The 20,108-nt window shown below is 48.2% G+C and overlaps 1 protein-coding gene across 2 annotated transcripts in view; it reads left to right on the forward strand.

Annotated features, from left to right (window-relative positions):
* LOC147111556 (insulin receptor substrate 2-like) overlaps positions 1 to 20,108 on the forward strand; it is a 57,226-nt gene that overhangs the window by 24,743 nt on the left and 12,375 nt on the right. The window contains exon 2 of one of the 2 annotated variants that reach the window (XM_085998628.1): positions 17,238 to 17,301. The exons of the other annotated variant lie outside the window; for it this stretch is intronic. The gene's annotated coding sequence lies outside the window, so the exon portion shown is untranslated. Of the gene's footprint in view, positions 1 to 17,237; positions 17,302 to 20,108 lie in introns of those variants that run through there. 2 annotated transcript variants of the gene reach the window in all.

Consider the following 20,108-nt stretch of genomic DNA (forward strand, 5'->3'; position numbering starts at 1 on the left):
CAGGTTCCAACTGCCCCACCTCCACGCCCCCACCATTGATTGCCTGACATGTCAATCCCTGCAGAAACTGGTTAATACTGGTGGCTACAGTACTCAACATCCTCAATGCCAAATACCATTCTATCCATTGTGCAGTTTTACTGGTTAGAGTGCGCACGCACCAGGGCTGCATTGCCCTGATGTTTGTTGTGAGCCAGTTGGGGTGAAACAGGAGAAGAAAATGTCCCTCTGAGTTTTCTCCCATATTGTTCACAGGAGTGATCAGGAGACTGATTCCAGGAGAGTCCAGGACAATCTGGAGGGCTGGCGACCCTACCATTTAGGGCAGACTCCATCTAATTCCTAGTGGTTGTGGGTGCAGTACCCACAACTGCCCTCAAGAGACCACATTTTCCAGCAGCATTGCTGGACTAGATGGGAATTGGATGTGGGAACATTAACCAATACTTAACTTTCTTCCCTCTCCATAACTTGATGACACTGAAACCAATGGTACCACACTCTTCACCATCCCAGTTGAGAGTGCCTTACTGTTCTTCATTTAGTGCCAAGGGATCTTTTACATCCATCTGAACAGGTAAACAGGGTCTTAGTTTAATGCCTCATCAAAAGACGGCACCTCTGATAATGCAGCACTCCCTCAGTACTGCACTGAAGTGTCATCTTAGATTACGTGCTCAAATCTCAGGAATGGAGCTTGAACCTGCTAATTGAGCCAAACTCAAACATTTTTATATATATATTTTTATATATATATATATATGGCTTTTCATTAACCTTGGCCATAAGGGTAGTTAATGGTTGGTGGATTCTGAATGCTTACCTATGATGGGAGCTGGCTGAATTTGTATTTTTTTAATGACATAATGACCGTAGTTCCATGAACCTCTCTGCACAGTCATAGATTTTATCATGGCAGCTGATCTATTGATCTGCAAGAACAATCTTGCTGTGTAATGATGCAATGGCATTTAACTATTGCTGGTCAAATAACTAAGGGTAAAATAATTAGTAAAACACAATTGTGAATGGATAAATCAATGTTTATTTGATTTATATTATATCTGTATAAATTCCTTAGTAATATTTAGATGAATATGAAAAATGTAGTGTATGGGTGAAGGTAGGAAGTTGACATGTTTTTGATGGACTGACCTCTGGCCACCTTAGCAGGGATATGCTAACGTTACATACTGTCATCTTGGCTCCCCAAATCTTTTTTGTGTAGGGATTTGAATTTTTGTGTATGGGGATGTTTGGAATTTCTGTCAATGGAGACTTGCATTTTTGTGTAAGGTGGGGGGGGGGGATTTGCATGTCTGCACAGTTATGTGCAGCCCATTTGCTCATTTTGGCACATGTTTCAAAGAAGCTGGACTTCCCTTTACTCTTGTATTTATTATGGAGATGTAGGATTTAATTTTATTGCAAAATAGGTCATTTTTTTTGTAAAGGATTTTTGATTATGTACTGTTGTGCCAGAATCCATTTAAATTTTGCATTCACCTTTTGAGTAGTTAGTTGAAAGCTGTGGTAGGTCAAGGACCGTTTAACGATAAAACTGTAATGGAGAAAGAGACCATGGTTTGAATCTGTGTCTATGCAGACAGAATGAGAAACAAGCAGACAATAAGCAGCCCTTAACGTAATGTGTGAGGAATGTAAACAAGAATGAGGTTTGTGACAGGAGGCAGTACTGCTGGTCGTCTGTCGGATGCCTTTATTTGAACAGCGCACAGTTGGCAAGAAAGTTTCAGTTAGACTTGTGTCAGACTGTGTTATCTTGGCATTTTACAAAGTTGCTATAAAATTCTAACACCAGCGAATTATTAAAAATAGTTTCCAACAAGTGCAAGTGAGTGCAGCAGTTTATATTGCCTGCGATGACTATGAAACTTGAGTGAATTGGATTGTCAGAATGAAAAAGGAATGCCTGAAACATTTGCAATGTGTGATGATCAAGAATCATTAGTGACTGAGCAATGAAGAACTTCCTTGTGTGTTGTAATGGCAACCTGACTGGAGGTCTCTTTATTTGAATTGGAAACTTGAGTATATTGCTCCATTTCATCAATGTCAGCAAATGCACTCAAAAAAGGAAATCCTGAATATCCAAAGTTGCTAAATAAAAGCTCTAGTTACAAATTGGCATTGGTACCTCCTGTCTTTTTTACTGCTCTGCTACAGTATTTCGCTCATTATAGTCTACTGATAATTTAAAGTTGATTTTTGTGCTATAAAAAATGTATCATCCAATAATTTGAGTTAATCAATGTTAACACAACAAAGTGAGAATTTAACGTGAAACAAAATCATTATCAGATGATGTGGATTAAGCTTTTAAACTAAGAGTAGACTATATAGAGATTGAAACCCATAGGTGACAGCTCTGTGTGTCTATAACTGTCTGAAAACATATTGGACCTTTTCTTGGGAAAAACATATATTTTTCCTAATTCTAACTTTCAAGGAAAAGCCACATCTTGGGTGAACAGAATAAAATCTTGTAGCCAATTCGCAGTGAAGAGCACTCCCTTGCTACTGATGAACCGGATTGGGATAGTGTAATGTGGTTTAGAGATGTCTTCATGAGAATTTCCAACAGGGCTGACTGTCAATTGAGTTTGAAAGTGTAGTACTGTGCTAATCCTGGGTGTTGTATTTTCAAATGCTGATTATACTATTTGCATGTTATCAATGTGTGATGTAGCATAATATAGAAAAATGATGTGTGTTCTGCTCCAGTGCTATACTAATGATGGCAAAAAGAAATAACTTGCACTCATATAATGCTTTTCAGGACCTCAGGATACGCCAAAGCACTTCAGAGAACACGGCAGCCAGTTTGCAACACAGAAAGGATATAAATGACCACTCTTCTGTTTTTTTAGTGTTGTTCGTTGAGGGGTAAATATTGGCCAGGGCACCACCCCCCCACCCCCCCTACCCCTTGGAGAACTCTTCTTTTGAACAGTACCATGGGATCTTTTACAATTACCTGACAGTACAGACAAGGCCTCGGTTTAATGGCCCAGAAATTCAGGTTGGGGGCTTCCCGCAGGTGCAAGCCCCCGATCTGCACTTACCTTGCGTGCCGGCCGTTGAGCTGTAGGGCCCTGTGGAATTCCGATCCGGGGCCTGGTCCAGCTGCCGGCGCGCAGTGCTTGCGTATCCCAGGGGCGCAGTTAGTTTGATGCGTCCCCTGGGATCACGTGGGTCATGGGGAGCCAATCGGAGCAGGGAATGCTCCATTCATAAGTCTGACAGGAAGTGCTGTCAAGACTTATAAATACTACGGCCCCAAAATAGCACTAAACCTTCAAATAAATTTTTTAAAAACATCACATTTTTTAAATAAACTATAAATTACATGAAATAACTTTTAAACAATTTAAATTTTTGAAAAAAATAATTTTATATTCTAACGGGGCTAAATATAAACTTACCTTGCTTTAAAGTATTTAAAAATAATAAACCTGTGGAAAAAATGTTTTAATTTTAATTAATTCACCACTTGTAAAAAGCAGGCCTTATGCCTGCTTTTTATATTTCTAAATTCTGCAGGCTTACGTTCCCGGAGAAACCTGTTTAAAAAAAACCTAAGTTCGATGTGCACGCGCAGCCTCCCCCGCGCATGCGTTCGACCTCTGAACCTCTTCGTTCAGAGGAACGGAAGTGCCGGTTTCCAGCGCATGCGCAGTGCATGCAGGAAACCGGCACTTCGATCGGGCCTACGGGTGAGTACCCCGTGCGTACTCACCCGTGGAGACCCGAAGTTCTGGGCGGAATGTCTCATCTGAAAGACGACAACTCCCAACAGTGCAGCACTCCCTCAGTACTGCACTGATGTGTCGGACTAGAATATGTGCTGAAGTTTCTAGAGTGGGGCTTGAATCCATGACCTTCTGACTCGCACAGTAGTGTTGCCAAATTGTAGGCTACTGGAATAGTGGGAGGGGCATCATGTTTACTATTAAAAATAGAGAGTTTAGGTGCTGCTCATCTATTGGCATTATTAATATTTATTGCACATGATTACCATAGGTTCTCTTCCAGCACTAGTGCTTGGTAGAAGGTGTGTGCGTGTATACATATATGTGTACAAACTGTAATAATTCCCAATATCAAACGTTAAAATAGATCTCTATTGCCACGTTTCAAAATATCTGGCACAAAATCCATTTCTTCGCAAAATGCAGGCGTTTGCTGACTATCATGATGCCCTTGTTTCAAAAATGGAAAATTGCAAGAAATCAGTGTACTTCTGTATAATTATATTTATACTCCAGATTGTGTTACAAGGCACCAATGCATCTCTGGGTTAAGACATGCCAATAAACTGCTGAAGCTTTGCTTTGTAATTTATTACGTATCCTTTGTGTGTTACAGGCTTGTGGCTTGCTGCAGACTGTTACCCTCCATGTACTTGTAACTGCAGATGCTAATGGACCTGTTTATAATTGTTTACAGTTGCAAAATAGTCTAGAGAGCATGTCATTTCAAAATTATGTTGCGAGACTTCCACAGATTTCATTGATACTTAATTTAGCCACAGCACTTTTTATAATCACAGAATATCAACACCTGATGGATGATAACTAAGTAACACTTGGAAATCTATAAAATGAATGTGCAAGTGAGGGGTGGATCATTATCAGATAGGATATTTCAGTTGGTTCGTGTATAAATGAGGGAGTCCTTGAACGAGTGAAGGCCACAGTGTATCAGTAAAGGGCTACTGTATCATTGAACCCTCCAGGTGTGTTGTGTTAACTGAAAATAATCTCTGATACCAGGCAAGAACTCTTTCCAAAGAGTACCTATGGTAAGTATCAGACAGCCATTCAATTAGCTTGCTGCTGTTGTGATCTGTTTATCACCTCGGGTGTTTACTGAATACTGCTCTATGTAAATCAGAATCAGGCAAGGAAAAGACAGCTGCTTTTTCTGGAGTTAGCTGTTTCTTACTTGAAAGTGTGAGAATGAATAGTGAATTAAATTGCTTTCTGCTAGAAATGACACCTTTCCAATTCTTTGTAAATATCCATGTAGTCAGTCTTTGGGGGGAAAAGACCAGAGAATGAGCACAGAGAGCACATTTACTTTTTGAGCATCTACCATACAGCTGTGTAGAAATTTTAGCCTTTGGAATGGGTGAGACAAGTGTTTCGAAGGACTTCAAAACATTCCAGCAAAGCTAAAAAGGAAGAATGTGCATTTATGTAGTAGCTTTCACATGCTCAGGATGTCACTGTGGTTTACAGCCAATTAATTATTTTAATGTAGCCACTGCTTTGTAGGCAAACACAGCAGCTAGTTTGAGTACAGCAAGGTTGCACAAACAATAATGAAATAAATGATCAGATAATCAGTTTTGGTGATGCTGACCAGGACATTTGAGCAGCCAATGGGGCCTCCAGTTTAACATCTGATACAAAAGACAGCATTACTGACAATTCAGTGCTCCCCAGTACTGCACTGCGCTGCGGTGTTAGCCTAGATTGTATGCTTAAGTGCTGGAGTTGGGCTTGAACCTGTAGCCTTCTGACTTGGAAGGGAGAGTGCTACCACTGAGCCAAACTGGCATCTTAGAAAGTGTAGTGCATTGCCTTTTACTCTCTGTTAAGGAAACTGTTTGCTATGTTTAGTCCAACTAGCAGCTTAATTCTGTGACTACAAGGAACACCACTCCTTTTTGTTCTTTCTCCCAAGCTAGAAGGTAAAAGAAAGGGGCATATCTTTCAACAGTGCATTTAAAGATGAACTTGAAAAATGTTACTTCCTAAGAGTTAATATTACAGTAATTAAGCATATATTTCACAATTTTCATAAATAAAGGATCAGTTGCCCTCCTCTTGTAGAAGATAATGAACTTGAATCAAAATGGTGGGTATGTGTCCCAAAGCTTGTAGTCAAGCTGAATCCATCAGTGTTAGTGAAGAGCGAAGCTAGCCAATCCGGATCCACCTGTAATATTTCCTCCTTCGTGGTTCTCTGGCACTTAAGTTGGCTGGCAACCAGCATAAATAGCAAAGCTTTTGTTTGTTTATGGTGTGATCTGCATAAAATGTCCCAGCAAACATTTCCCGAATCCTGTTTTATAGACACGCATGTAGGTGTCCTGTTAAATAGCTTGATCAAAATGCCCGATGGACAACAAGCATCTAGCAAAGTGGCAGTAAACACTGTCTGATTTCGGGGGGAGGGAGGTGGTGATACATCTGCATCCATTTTGCTAACCCAACTCCCGCTGCCGGCTGAGGTAAAATGCAGGATTTTGGAGGTATGTGTTTGCATGTAGAGTGACAACATTCCAGTCAATTGTTAGATATACTTTTAGTTTTGCTGTATGCTTTGTTTGAAGGATAAAGTGGAATGCTAAAATGGGTGGTTGCACTGTTTCTTGAGGCAAGTTATTTTAGGAGGATTCCCATCTGCTTAAATGATTTTACAATCGGCTTCCTTTCAAATTATAAGTGTAATGAGGTGGTATTGCTTTTAAGAGTCTTTGTTACCATTTCAAAGTAACTTGGATGTGAAGTGATTGTCACCTTTTTAAAGATGGAGATTATCCATTAGTAACCAGGTGTATATTGTGGCCACTGCTGGAAGTCAACTCTTTGATGCAGAAGTCAGAAACGGGTTTTAAAACTGCCTTGTCTCTTCGCAAACAGTTCAATAATTCTTTTCATCTAATTACTGGGGGGTGGGGGGCTGCTGGGGACAGGGGTGCAGAAACATTTGATGGAGGAAGTGCAGGCTTACCTTCTGTTATATTGACAAAACCCCATTCCCATTCTTACGACAATTAATCACTGGAATATGTAGTTGAACACAGATGCTTTCACCTGCAACATCCATTAGAGAGTTGCGCAGTAGCCCAAAGTCTTCAGCAGAGATCTTCTGAAGTTCAAACTACAAAAATAAGGTTTTGAAGAGACCTGAGGAGCCACAGTTGACTTTAGTTTTGCAAAATTCTTCTAATACTCGAGTGGCTTGCTTGGCCACTTCAGAGGCCTTAAGACTCGGTGACCTGGGGGGAATTTTAATCTTAAAAAAAAAAGGGTGAGTTTGGGTCATGTGGGGGCAGTTAAAGTGTTAAAAAATCTGAATCCCGAACAGAACCTGCCTCCAACCCACCCACTTCCAGTTTTAACGGTTTTTGGGGGGGGGGGGGGGGGACGCGCGCGGACAGCTAACCTGTTCCCAGGAGGCGGGTTGTCCATTTAAATATATCATAATGAGGCTGGAAGTCTCTGATTTAACCTCCATTTTGAATTTAACTTTAGCTGGTCGGGTTTTGCAGGCCTCTGGAAACCCGCCAGCTAAAGTAAGGCGAGGACTGCTGGATGCAGGAGGTAAGTGCCTTTACACTTACCTCCTGGATCCAGAGTCCCTGCCTAACTCCCCCGCCCCCCCCCCATGATCGGAGACCCCCCCCCCCCACACAAGGGGGTCGATTTTTGTCGAACCTGTCGGGAAGAAGGCGGGACTTCCCCTTTCGGGTTTCTGACCCGCCTACTTCGACGTCCGGCCAATCTTCCTTTGATTGACTTTGTTGGGCGGGCTCAGCAGGCCAATTAAGGGCCACCTAAAAAAAAACAGGTGACATCACAGACTGCAATTTCATCTGTCAAGATTTCTGACAGATGAAATATCAGTGTTTTACAGCTGTTTGAAGCTGTCAAACACTGACAGTCTGATTTCTAAGATGAGTCCTTCTGCGCAGGCTCATTTAGAAATCTCAGCAGCACTAAAAGCTGAAGGCAGTCACTTTTGACAGATCGCAGCCGTTCAGCTTTCAGTTCCGGCTGAGTGATGGGCTCCCGACGGCTACAGGAAGAAAGGCTGTTAAGGTAAGTAAAAGTTCTTTACACACTTTACACACACCAAACACACTTACCTTTACACTCATGCATCCATCACTCACCTGAGCGCCGACATCGCGACCCCTCCAACTCCTTCAACCCGACGGCCCGCCTGCTCTAACCTGGCATGGTTTGGAGCCGTCGGGAAACCCCTCAAAATGGGGATTAGGCTAAAAACTGCCTATTAACTACCTGTTAACAGGCAGTTAATTGGCACTAATCCCTTCCCGCCTGGTTTCGGCGGGTCCCAGTGCGGGGCAGGTACCCGCCGCCCCTGAAACTAACTTGGGGCGGGGTGGTGTCGGGACCCCCAAAGTCAGGATTTCCCCCCACCCCACACGCCTGAAACCCCGCCTGACGGCTCCCCGAAAATCTAGCCCAAGGTCTCTGATTCCCCCACCAGGCCTCCAATCCCTGGCCTCTGATCGCCCCCCCACGAGTCCTTCTCCCCACCACCCCTTCCCTGCTCCTCCGGCCCTCTGATGTCGTCTGCCTCCACCTCCTCCTCTCTTTTCCCCCCCCCCCGCCTCCTCGTGGACCCTGTACTTGTCCTGGCCCTCCGATGATGCTCCGAATCCGCCCTCCCCCTGCTCCTCTGGCTGTCGATCTTTGCGAACACCCGCCACCCCTTTCCCATGCTCCTCCGGCTGCCAATCATTCCCTAACCCAGTTCCCCCCCGCACCCACTCCTCTGGCCACCAATCCTCACCCGCCCCCCCTCCCCGTGCTGCTCTCTGCCCCCAATTGTTTCAGACCCCGCCCCCCCCTCCCCCCGTGCTGCTCTCTGCCCCCAATTGTTTCAGACCCCGCCCCCCTCCCCCTGTGCTGCTCTCTGCCCCCGATCGTTTCAGACCCCGCCCCCCCTCCCCCTGTGCTGCTCTCTGCCCCCAATCGTTTCCGCCCCCCTCCCCCTGTGCTGCTCTCTGCCCCCGATCATTTCAGACACCGCCCCCCCCTCCCCCTGTGCTGCTCTCTGCCCCCGATCGTTTCAGACCCCGCCCCCCCTCCCCCTGTGCTGCTCTCTGCCCCCAATTGTTTCAGACCCCGCCCCCCTCCCCCTGTGCTGCTCTCTGCCCCCAATTGTTTCAGACCCCGCCCCCCCTCCCCCTGTGCTGCTCTCTGCCCCCGATCGTTTCAGACCCCGCCCCCTCTCCCCCTGTGCTGCTCTCTGCCCCCAATTGTTTCAGACCCCGCCCCCCTCCCCCTGTGCTGCTCTCTGCCCCCAATTGTTTCAGACCCCGCCCCCCTCCCCCTGTGCTGCTCTCTGCCCCCGATCGTTTCCGCCCCCTCTCCCCCTGTGCTGCTCTCTGCCCCCAATTGTTTCAGACCCCGCCCCCCTCCCCCTGTGCTGCTCTCTGCCCCCAATTGTTTCAGACCCCGCCCCCCTCCCCCTGTGCTGCTCTCTGCCCCCGATCGTTTCCGCCCCCTCTCCCCCTGTGCTGCTCTCTGCCCCCGATCGTTTCCGCCCCCTCTCCCCCTGTGCTGCTCTCTGCCCCCAATCGTTTCAGACCCCGCCCCCTCTCCCCCTGTGCTGCTCTCTGCCCCCGATCGTTTCAGACCCCGCCCCCTCCCCCTGTGCTGCTCTCTGCCCCCGATCGTTTCAGACCCCGCCCCCTCCCCCTGTGCTGCTCTCTGCCCCCAATCATTTCAGACCCCGCCCCCCTCCCCCTGTGCTGCTCTCTGCCCCCAATTGTTTCAGACCCCGCCCCCCCTCCCCCTGTGCTGCTCTCTGCCCCCGATCGTTTCAGACCCCGCCCCCCCCTCCCCCTGTGCTGCTCTCTGCCCCCGATCGTTTCAGACCCCGCCCCCCCCTCCCCCTGTGCTGCTCTCTGCCCCCGATCGTTTCAGACCCCGCCCCCCCTCCCCCTGTGCTGCTCTCTGCCCCCGATCGTTTCAGACCCCGCCCCCCCCTCCCCCTGTGCTGCTCTCTGCCCCCGATCATTTCAGACCCCGCCCCCTCTCCCCCTGTGCTGCTCTCTGCCCCCGATCGTTTCAGACCCCGCCCCCTCCCCCTGTGCTGCTCTCTGCCCCCAATCATTTCAGACCCCGCCCCCCTCCCCCTGTGCTGCTCTCTGCCCCCAATTGTTTCAGACCCCGCCCCCCCCTCCCCCTGTGCTGCTCTCTGCCCCCGATCATTTCAGACCCCGCCCCCCCCTCCCCCTGTGCTGCTCTCTGCCCCCGATCATTTCAGACCCCGCCCCCTCTCCCCCTGTGCTGCTCTCTGCCCCCGATCGTTTCAGACCCCGCCCCCCCTCCCCCTGTGCTGCTCTCTGCCCCCAATTGTTTCAGACCCCGCCCCCCTCCCCCTGTGCTGCTCTCTGCCCCCAATTGTTTCAGACCCCGCCCCCCCTCCCCCTGTGCTGCTCTCTGCCCCCGATCGTTTCAGACCCCGCCCCCTCTCCCCCTGTGCTGCTCTCTGCCCCCGATCGTTTCAGACCCCACCCCCTCCCCCTGTGCTGCTCTCTGCCCCCAATTGTTTCAGACCCCGCCCCCCCCTCCCCCTGTGCTGCTCTCTGCCCCCGATCATTTCAGACCCCGCCCCCTATCCCCCTGTGCTGCTCTCTGCCCCCGATCATTTCAGACCCCGCCCCCTCTCCCCCTGTGCTGCTCTCTGCCCCCAATCATTTCCGCCCCCCTCCCCCTGTGCTGCTCTCTGCCCCCAATCGTTTCCGCCCCCCTCCCCCTGTGCTGCTCTCTGCCCCCAATTGTTTCATACCCCGCCCCCCTCCCCCTGTGCTGCTCTCTGCCCCCAATTGTTTCATACCCCGCCCCCCCTCCCCCTGTGCTGCTCTCTGCCCCCAATTGTTTCAGACCCCGCCCCCCCTCCCCCTGTGCTGCTCTCTGCCCCCAATCGTTTCAGACCCCGCCCCCCCTCCCCCTGTGCTGCTCTCTGCCCCCAATTGTTTCATACCCCGCCCCCCCCTCCCCCTGTGCTGCTCTCTGCCCCCAATTGTTTCATACCCCGCCCCCTCTCCCCCTGTGCTGCTCTCTGCCCCCAATTGTTTCAGACCCCGCCCCCCTCTCCCCCTGTGCTGCTCTCTGCCCCCAATTGTTTCAGACCCCGCCCCCCCTCCCCCTGTGCTGCTCTCTGCCCCCAATCGTTTCAGACCCCGCCCCCCCTCCCCCTGTGCTGCTCTCTGCCCCCAATTGTTTCAGACCCCGCCCCCTCTCCCCCTGTGCTGCTCTCTGCCCCCAATTGTTTCATACCCCGCCCCCCCCTCCCCCTGTGCTGCTCTCTGCCCCCAATCGTTTCAGACCCCGCCCCCTCTCCCCCTGTGCTGCTCTCTGCCCCCAATTGTTTCAGACCCCGCCCCCTCCCCATGCTGCTCTCTGCCCCCAATTGTTTCAGACCCCGCCCCCTCTCCCCCTGTGCTGCTCTCTGCCCCCAATTGTTTCATACCCCGCCCCCCCCTCCCCCTGTGCTGCTCTCTGCCCCCAATCGTTTCAGACCCCGCCCCCCCTCCCCCTGTGCTGCTCTCTGCCCCCAATTGTTTCATACCCCGCCCCCTCCCCATGCTGCTCTCTGCCCCCAATTGTTTCATACCCCGCCCCCCTCCCCCTGTGCTGCTCTCTGCCCCCAATTGTTTCATACCCCGCCCCCCTCCCCCTGTGCTGCTCTCTGCCCCCAATTGTTTCATACCCCCCCCCTCCCCCTGTGCTGCTCTCTGCCCCCAATTGTTTCATACCCCGCCCCCCTCCCCGTGCTGCTCTCTGCCCCCAATTGTTTCAGACCCCGCCCCCCTCCCCCTGTGCTGCTCTCTGCCCCCAACTGTTTCATACCCCGCCCCCCTCCCCCTGTGCTGCTCTCTGCCCCCGATTGTTTCATACCCCGCCCCCCTCCCCCTGTGCTGCTCTCTGCCCCCAATTGTTTCATACCCCGCCCCCTCCCCGTGCTGCTCTCTGCCCCCGATCGTTTCATACCCCGCCCCCTCCCCGTGCTGCTCTCTGCCCCCAATTGTTTCAGACCCCGCCCCCCTCCCCCTGTGCTGTTCTCTGCCCCCAATTGTTTCTGCCCCCCCTCCCCCTGTGCTGCTCTCTGCCCTAGATCATTTCAGACCCCCTCCCCGTGCCCCTCTGGCCAGTCCCCACGTGATCCCTCCCTCCCTCTTTGTGGCCTAGTGTCACAGGCCTACCGGCTGCAGCCAGCCAGTGCCTCGATCTGGCTGGCTGCGGATGGGACACAGAGGTTTCCCATGCAAATCAGGCCCTGCCATTAAATTCGGCAAGGCCTGCGGGAAACCCGTTCTCCCGGGTTTCCCAACCGTTTCGAGACCCACTGCTCCCAACCCGTCTTCCCCATTAAAATTTTGGCCATAGTGCTGGATTGCAGCCTTGTTTAGACCACACGCAAAATGGGTGGCAGTTTCCCTTCCCCGAAGGATATTAGTGAATGAGTTGGGTTTTTACAGCAGTCTGGTAACTTCCACTGATTATCAGATTTATTGAATTCATTTTCACAACCTTGCTATAATAGGATTTGAGCTCCCAACCTCTGGATAGCTAGTTCAGTTCCATAACCATTACCCCACCAATACATCATTTAAATGAACAACCACAATCAGTTGGGATTTCACAAATTATTATTTTGGGGGGGATGGGGGTGGCAGTCTGGAGGGGTGGCTCACATTCTGCTGTAACATTGAGAATGGCTTCTCAAGCATTTGATTATTGAGTGTCTCAGAGAGTTCAGTAGAGGTGCAGGTTTATTTGTAGCACATGATTTAAGAACTGCATAACTAGTAACCTAGAAGCAGCAAGATCCGTTAACCCTGGCCATCAAGGCAGTTTTTGCTGAACTAAATTCTGCTTTTTCATGTCCATATGGTCAAATATTCACCTGCAGATAGAATCCGGAATCTTCCCTCGAATACAAATGTTCCAGAAGAATATTCACCCAGGACCTTCAGGGAATTTAACAAAAAAATCTGACCGCTATGGTAATGCCATAAATTCTGCCCATCACTCAAAAGAGTTTCTGAAAATGGCTCAACAGGAAATTTGTATACATCCTTTGGAAAATAAGGAACCTCCTGCACTTGGTGTGTGTAGAGAGAGGAACAGGAATCGGCTGTATATATAAAAATACAATTTGAGATCATATCATCAAAGCAAAAAGTGAAAATGGCCAATTGAAAGCATTCCTCGCTTAATTTGAATTGACCACCGAATAATTTCTGAGGTATATTTGCATACTTTTACGGCCTCTGAAAAATCCTAACAAATAATTCATTGCAAAAACAAAACTCAAATGGCTACATGGGGAAGTCAGCCATGCTGTTGCAATTCCTGCATTGGTATATACAATAACAACAGCAACTTCACAGAAATCACAGAAACCCCACAGTGCAGATAGAGGCCATTTCGGCCCATCGAGCCTGCACCGACACATATCCCACCCGATCCCCGTAACCCCTACATCAACACATATCCCACCCTATCCCCATAACCCCACGTATTTAATCCCCCTAACACTAAGGGTCAATTTATCATAGCCAATCAACCTAACCCGCACATCTTTGGACTGTGGGAGGAAACTGGAGCACCCAGAGAAAACCCACGCAAACACGGGAGAATGTGCAAACTCCACACAGACAGTCACCTGAGGCCGGATTCGAACCCGGGTCCCTGGCGCTGTGAGGCAACAGTGCTAACCATTATGCCACTGTGCTGCCCTTGTATTTATGTAGCGCCTTTAACATAGTAAAACATCCCAAGGCGCTTCACAGGAGTATTATAAGACAAAAAAATTGACACTGACACATATATAAGGAGAAATTAGAGCAGGTGACCAAAAGCTTGGTCAAAGAGGTAGGTTTTAAGGAGCATCTTAAAGGAGGAAAGAGAGGTAGGTAGAGAGGCGGAGAGGTTTGGGGAGGGAATTCCAGAGCTTAGGGCCTAGGCAACAGAAGGCACAGCCACCAATGGTTGAGCAGTTATAATCAGGGATGCTCAAGAGGGTAGAATTAGAGGAGCACTGATATCTTGGGGGTTTGTAGGGCTGGAGGAGATTAGAGATAGGGAGGGACGAGGCCATAGAGGGATTTAAAAACAAGGATGAGAATTTTGAAATCGAGGTGTTGCTTAACCGGGAGTCAATGTAGGTCAGCGAGCACAGGAGTGATGTGTGAATGGGTCTTGGTGCGAGTTAGGACACAGGCAGCCAAGGTTTGGATGACCTCAAGTTTACATAGGGTAGAATGTGGGAGGCCAGCCAGGCGTGCGTTGGAACAAAGGCATGGATGAGGGTTTCAGCAGCAGATGAGCTGAGGCAAGGGCAGAGACAGGTAATGCTACGGAGGTGGAAATAGGCGGTCTTAGTTTTGCTGCGGATATGTGGTCGGAAGATTATTTCAGGGCCAAATATGACACCAAGGTTGCGAACCGGGTGGTTCAACCTTAGACAGATGTTAGGGTGAGGGATAGAGTCAGTGGCTAGGGAACGGACTTTGTGGCGGGGACTGAAAACAATGGCTTCGGTCTTCCCAATATTTCTGCTCATCCAGAACTGGATGTCAGACAAGCAGTCTGACAATTTAGAGACCGTGAAGGGATCGAGAGAGGTGGTGGTGGTGTGGTAGAGCTGGGTGTCGTCAGCGTACATGTGGAAACTGACGCCGTGTTTTCGGACGATATAGATACGAAATAGGGGGCCAAGGATAGATCGTTGGTGGACACCAGAGGTAACGATGCGGGAGCGGGAAGAGAAGCCATTGCAGGTGATTCTCTGGCTACCATTAGATAGATAAGAATGGAACCAGGCGAGTGCAGTCTCACCCAGCTGGACGATGGTGGAGAGGCGTTGGAGAAGGATGGAGTGGTCAACCATATCAAAGGCTACAGACAGGTCAAGAAGGACGAGGAGGGATAGTTTACCTTTGTCACAGTCACAAAGGATGTCATTTGTGACTTTGATGAGAGCTGTTTCGGTACTGTGGCAGGGGCAGAAACCTGATTGGAGGGGTACAAACATGGAGTTGCGGAAAAGATGGCCACAGATTTGAGAGGCGACAACACGTTCAAGGTCTTTGTAGAGGAAAGGGAGGTTGGAGATGGGGCGGTAGTTTGCAAGGAAGGAGAGGTCAAGGGTTTGTTTTTTGAAGAGAGGGGTGATGACAGCAGATTTGAGGAAGAGGGGGACAGTACCTGAGGGGAGAGAACCTTTAACAATGTCAGCTAACATGAGAGCCTGAAAAGGAAGTTGGGTGGTCAGTAGTTTGGTGGGATTAGGGTCGAGAGAGCAAGAAGTGGGTCTCATGGACAAGATGAGCGCGGGGAGTGTGATGAAATATATTCCATTCATCACTGCCTGTTTTCTGTGTCTTCTAACTGCCTGCTTTCTGTGTCTTTTCCCTTCCCCCAGTCCTCATGTATTATGTATTGGAATGTGCTGGAACTGGTTGTGTGCAGGGCTCCCCCCATACCTGGCTCCTTTGTAATCTAAGTTCAGTCCGGCATCAGCCTCCTGAAGGTAGACATCTCTCTATTTTACGTGTTATGTTCTGAGTTAATAAAAGCCTTACTTTTGTTCTGCTAACTTCGAGTCTCGGAATAATTGAGGCACATCAGGGAGGTCATGAGGAGAGATCGGAGTGAAACTGGAGAAAGATGTGAGTTCAGGACTAGGGCAGGGGGGAACCTTGGAGGAAGTTTGGCTCAGTGGGCTAGGGGAAGGAAGGGAAGTGGCCGAGGCAGCTGAATGGATAGTCTCAACCTTAGAGACAAAGAAGTCCATGAGCTTCTCACACTTGTTGTCGGAGGTGAGGGTTGAGGAGACAGGGGAGAGGGGTTTAAGAAGATGGTTAGTGGTGGAGAATAGAAACCGGGGTTTCTCTTTGCATTCTAGAATGATTCTGGAATAGTGAGCAATTTTGGCAGACGAGAGCAGGATCTGATAATGCTCTATGTGGTCCAGCCAGATCTGGCGGTGAATGGCTAAATCAGTTGTCCACCATATCTGTTCAAGTCTGCGTCCCATGGACTTAAGGGAGTGAAGATGAGGGCCGTACCGTGGGGAGCAGCCTGCGTGAAAGAGAGTAATGGTATCAATAGGGACTGGGGCATCAAAGGTGGTGGTGAGGGTGTGGTTGAGCCGATCGGTAGCTGCAGAAATGTCGTGGTGAATGGAGGGCCAAAGGCTGGACAGTTGGGATTTCATAAGTGCAGTTGTAAGAGAGTTGCGATCGAGTGTTTTCCAGGGGCAGACCCAGAAGGAAGTAGGATTTGGGGGGTGGGAAGGGGGATGTGGGTGGAGAGCGATAAGAGGAAGTGATCAGAGATGGCTGTATTTGCGATTGACACGATGGGAGTAGCGAGAGATGGCAAGGTCGAGGGAGATATGATAATCTTTGTGTTTTAAAAACACTTCCTCAGCTTTGCTCGAGTCTTGGTCAATGTCACATCACGGAGCTGAATAGTTCATGGTTTTTGCTGGTGCCAAATCCAACCCTTGTGTAGTTGGAGGCCAGAGACGGAGAAACAAAGAGCTCGAAGGATGCAGTTGAAATGTTAACATTGGGGTTTTAACTTCTATTAGTAAATATGAAATTGTAAATGAATAATTTCTTAGATTTGTTTTAGAACATTTTGCAAAATTGCAGAATAAAATGATTACTAAATACTTTGAGTCAGAATGTGTAACTGTTTTCTATTTTTGGTTTGGTAATTAGGCAATTCTCAGATTGCAATTGAATCCTGAGCAATTACAAATAAAGGAAGTATTTTTCCTTTTATATGTATTTTTCTGAAGATATGAGTGACATCCTGCTTAACTCTCTGACCTCCTTCAGGCCCAGAATTTCCCTCGAGCTCTTTGTTTCCCCGACTCGGGCCTCTTGTACATCCCCCTCTCCCTTTGCCACGCCTTTGCCAGCCGCACCTTGAGCTGTCTAGGTCCTTTATTTTGGAATTCCCTTCCTAACCCACTCTGCCTCTTTACCTCCCTGTCTTCCTTTAAGGCCCTCCTTAAAACCCACTCTAACCATGCTTAATATCTCCTTTATTAGCGTGGCATCCATTTTGTCTGATTGCGCCTCTATGAACCATATTGGGAGGTTATTCTGCATTAAATGTGCTGCATAAATGCAAGTTATTGTTAAATTTGATCATTAAATCTTTTTCTTCTGATCCTTATCCTTCCTTTCCCTCTTTACTTTAATCCTTTGTTTCCATTTGATTTGATTTTGTTCCTTTTTTCTATCAATTTCACCTGCTGGTATTTTTCTATATACATTATTATTCTACTTTGATTCTTTTATTAAGGTCATTCTACATCTTTTACTTCTTTCTATATCTTTCATTTAATTTTCTCTTTCCAATCTCCCAATCCGTGCTTCCTATTGAACTGACTCTGTCGGATGGACCTGAACCCAGACCTGACCACAGAAGAATAAAGGAGAAACCAGGACAAAGACAGTGAGCAAAAAAGAGTCCCGAGTTTGTTGCTTTTGTCTGAGGTTTCATGGTTCCCCTTTTATTTTTTTATTGAAGAAGATATACTTATATCTCCTAGTATAATCAGTACAATACTGCAATATGTCCAGATAATTATAGACATTCTTGTCAAGCCTCATCCATGCCAAATCTAATTTGTACTAAGTAGCTCAAGCAATAAAAGGTCCACAAAATCTAGCCATTGTTGGAAAGCCCATCCATTCGTTCAGAAGAATTGATTTCATACGCAATTAACATACTTATTTTAAAATATTAAAATCACAATTCGGTTCACATTTCCTCTCAGCTTTTTCCATTACAAATTCCTGTGTCCACATTTATAAAAGGAACAGCTTATGTAAACTTGTCACGCCTTAGTTACACTCTCACACTAGTGGTGGCGCAGTAGCACCTTGATTTTACATCTCTCAGCCTGTACAGCAGGGAAGCTCCTCTGATGCAACCAGCGTTCTCCATAAACTGTGCGGCCGCACACCCCTCTGCCGGTCCTGGGCTGCGTGGGACCGGCTTTTTCATTGTTAAGCTTTGTGAACTGTGAATGGGCCCCTTAAAGGGGCCGTTCACCCAAAAGAAAAAGGTGGAACGTTGGTTGCAATCAATTCCGCTTCCCAAATTGCTGTCTGTACCTTTGCTACTTCGGTATAAAACAATAATATAGAATCAAAGTATTGTATAAGAATAAGGACAGAATGTATGATTTTAAAATGATGACTGAATTACATCTCCTCACCCTGGTCGAATTTTGCTCACCCTCTAAGTCTGCTCCACCTGAAGACTATACTTGGTCTCAAATTTCCATATGCAATACCATGGGAGGTTGACTAATAAGATATCAAATGTCTTGTGTACCTTGTACAATTCCAATGAGTCTCACTTGGTTCCTTTCACATTTTAGCCATCACACTGTAATGGACACTCAGACTTGCAATGAGCAATTCCACATGTGATCTGATAATGTAATAAATGCATGACAAACATTCAAATACAACATTACTACCCTGTACTATATAGAATGTGAATCAAAATGTACTTAATGGCAGACAGTTATAAATTGACAATTACTAGTGGATCAGAATTTAACCCGTGAGGGCCATTGTACTTTTTCTGTATCAATACTAAAACCTTTTTTTATTAAGATATAGGCCGTGAAATTTGGCACCTTAGCACCGGTAGTTATGGCCGGTTTAAAAAAAGACGTCTGCCTCTCTTTCACCCACTTGCAACACGGCCCGTGCTGTTCACCATCTTGGTGATAATGTGAGTGGTATGTGCATGCTCCAGCAGTATACAGAGTAGGCAGATCACTATGTCCGTCAACATGTAACGCTGATTTGATGCACAATCTGCCATTTACGACATCTCCGCTCCATTCAACGACCTCCCCGTCCATCGCTGCATCCGGGAGGTCACAGAGGCTCTGTATGTTAGGAGAGGGGACTTCATTGTCTTCTCTCTAAACAGAAAGAAGCAGGAGGAGTGCACAAGTGGCTTTGCCAGGATATCGGACTTCCCCATGGTGCAAGATGCCATCGATTGCACACAACGTGGCCTTGCGGGCACCGCATCTCAATGGTGAGATGTTCCGTAACTGCAAAGGATACCACTCACTTAAGGTGTAGTTGGTGTGTGATCACGCCCAGTACATCATAATGGTGAATGCCCGCTAACCTGGCAGCAGTCATGTTGCCTTCATCCAGCGTCTCTCCGCTGTGCCAGCAATCTTCTCGCCACCACATCGAACCCGAGGGTGGCTGCTTGGCAACAAGGGCTATGCACTCTACACCTGGCTGATGACTCCCCTCCACAACCCCACCACTTGTGGCCAGCAAATCTGCCACGAGGAACGTCAGTGAGCAGATCATTGGGCTGCTTAAGCAATGGTTCCGCTGCCTTGACTGCTTGGGAGGAGCCCTCCAGTACTCACTGGAGAAGGTGTCCCAATTCATGGTGGTCTGCTGCATCTTCCACAACTTGGCCATCCTGAGGGCGCAGCCCTTGCCACCATGGGTTCCATGACCAGCTCAGGAGAAGGAGGAGGAGAAGAATGGGAGGAGGCAGCCTGCAAATCCCCGTTCCGGATGGGCTGTCCATGAGCGCATTATCTGACTCTGTTTCCCCTGAATGAAACCCCAGATCCGCGTTGCTCAACACTTCTCCACCTTACCAACCCACATATCCGCAGCATAACTAAGACCGCCTATTTCCACCTCCCATAGCATTGCCCGTCTCCGCCCTTGCCTCAGCTCATCCGCTGCTGAAACCCTCATCCATGCCTTTTGTTAACTTTAGACTTGACTATTCCAACCTACTCCTGGTTGGCCTCCCACATTCTACCCTACATAAACTTGAGGTCATCAAAAACTCGGCTGCCCATGTCTTAACTCGCACCAAGTCCCGTTCACCCGTCACCCCGTGCTCGTTGACCTACATTGGCTCTTGGTTAAGCAACGCCTCGATTTCAAAATTCTCATCCTTGTTTTCAAATGATGACTGCACAGTGTTCAGCGCCATTCACAACTGCTCAGATAATGAAGCAGTCCATGCCCGCAAGCAACAAGACCTGGACAACGTTCAGGCTTGGGCTGATAAGTGGCAGGTAACATTCGTGCCACAGAAATGCCAGGCAATGACTATTTCCAACAAGCGAGAGTATAACCACCTCCCCTTGACATTCAACGGTATTACATCGCCGAATCCCCCACCATCAACTTCCAGGGGGTCACCATTGACCAGAAACTTAACTGGAAATGCCACATAAATACTGTGGCAACAAGAGCAGGTTAGAGGCTA

This window comes from Somniosus microcephalus, chromosome 10 (assembly GCF_052327205.1).
Source record: "Somniosus microcephalus isolate GS21.2 chromosome 10, FLI_Smic_1.0, whole genome shotgun sequence".
Classification (NCBI taxonomy): domain Eukaryota; kingdom Metazoa; phylum Chordata; class Chondrichthyes; order Squaliformes; family Somniosidae; genus Somniosus; species Somniosus microcephalus.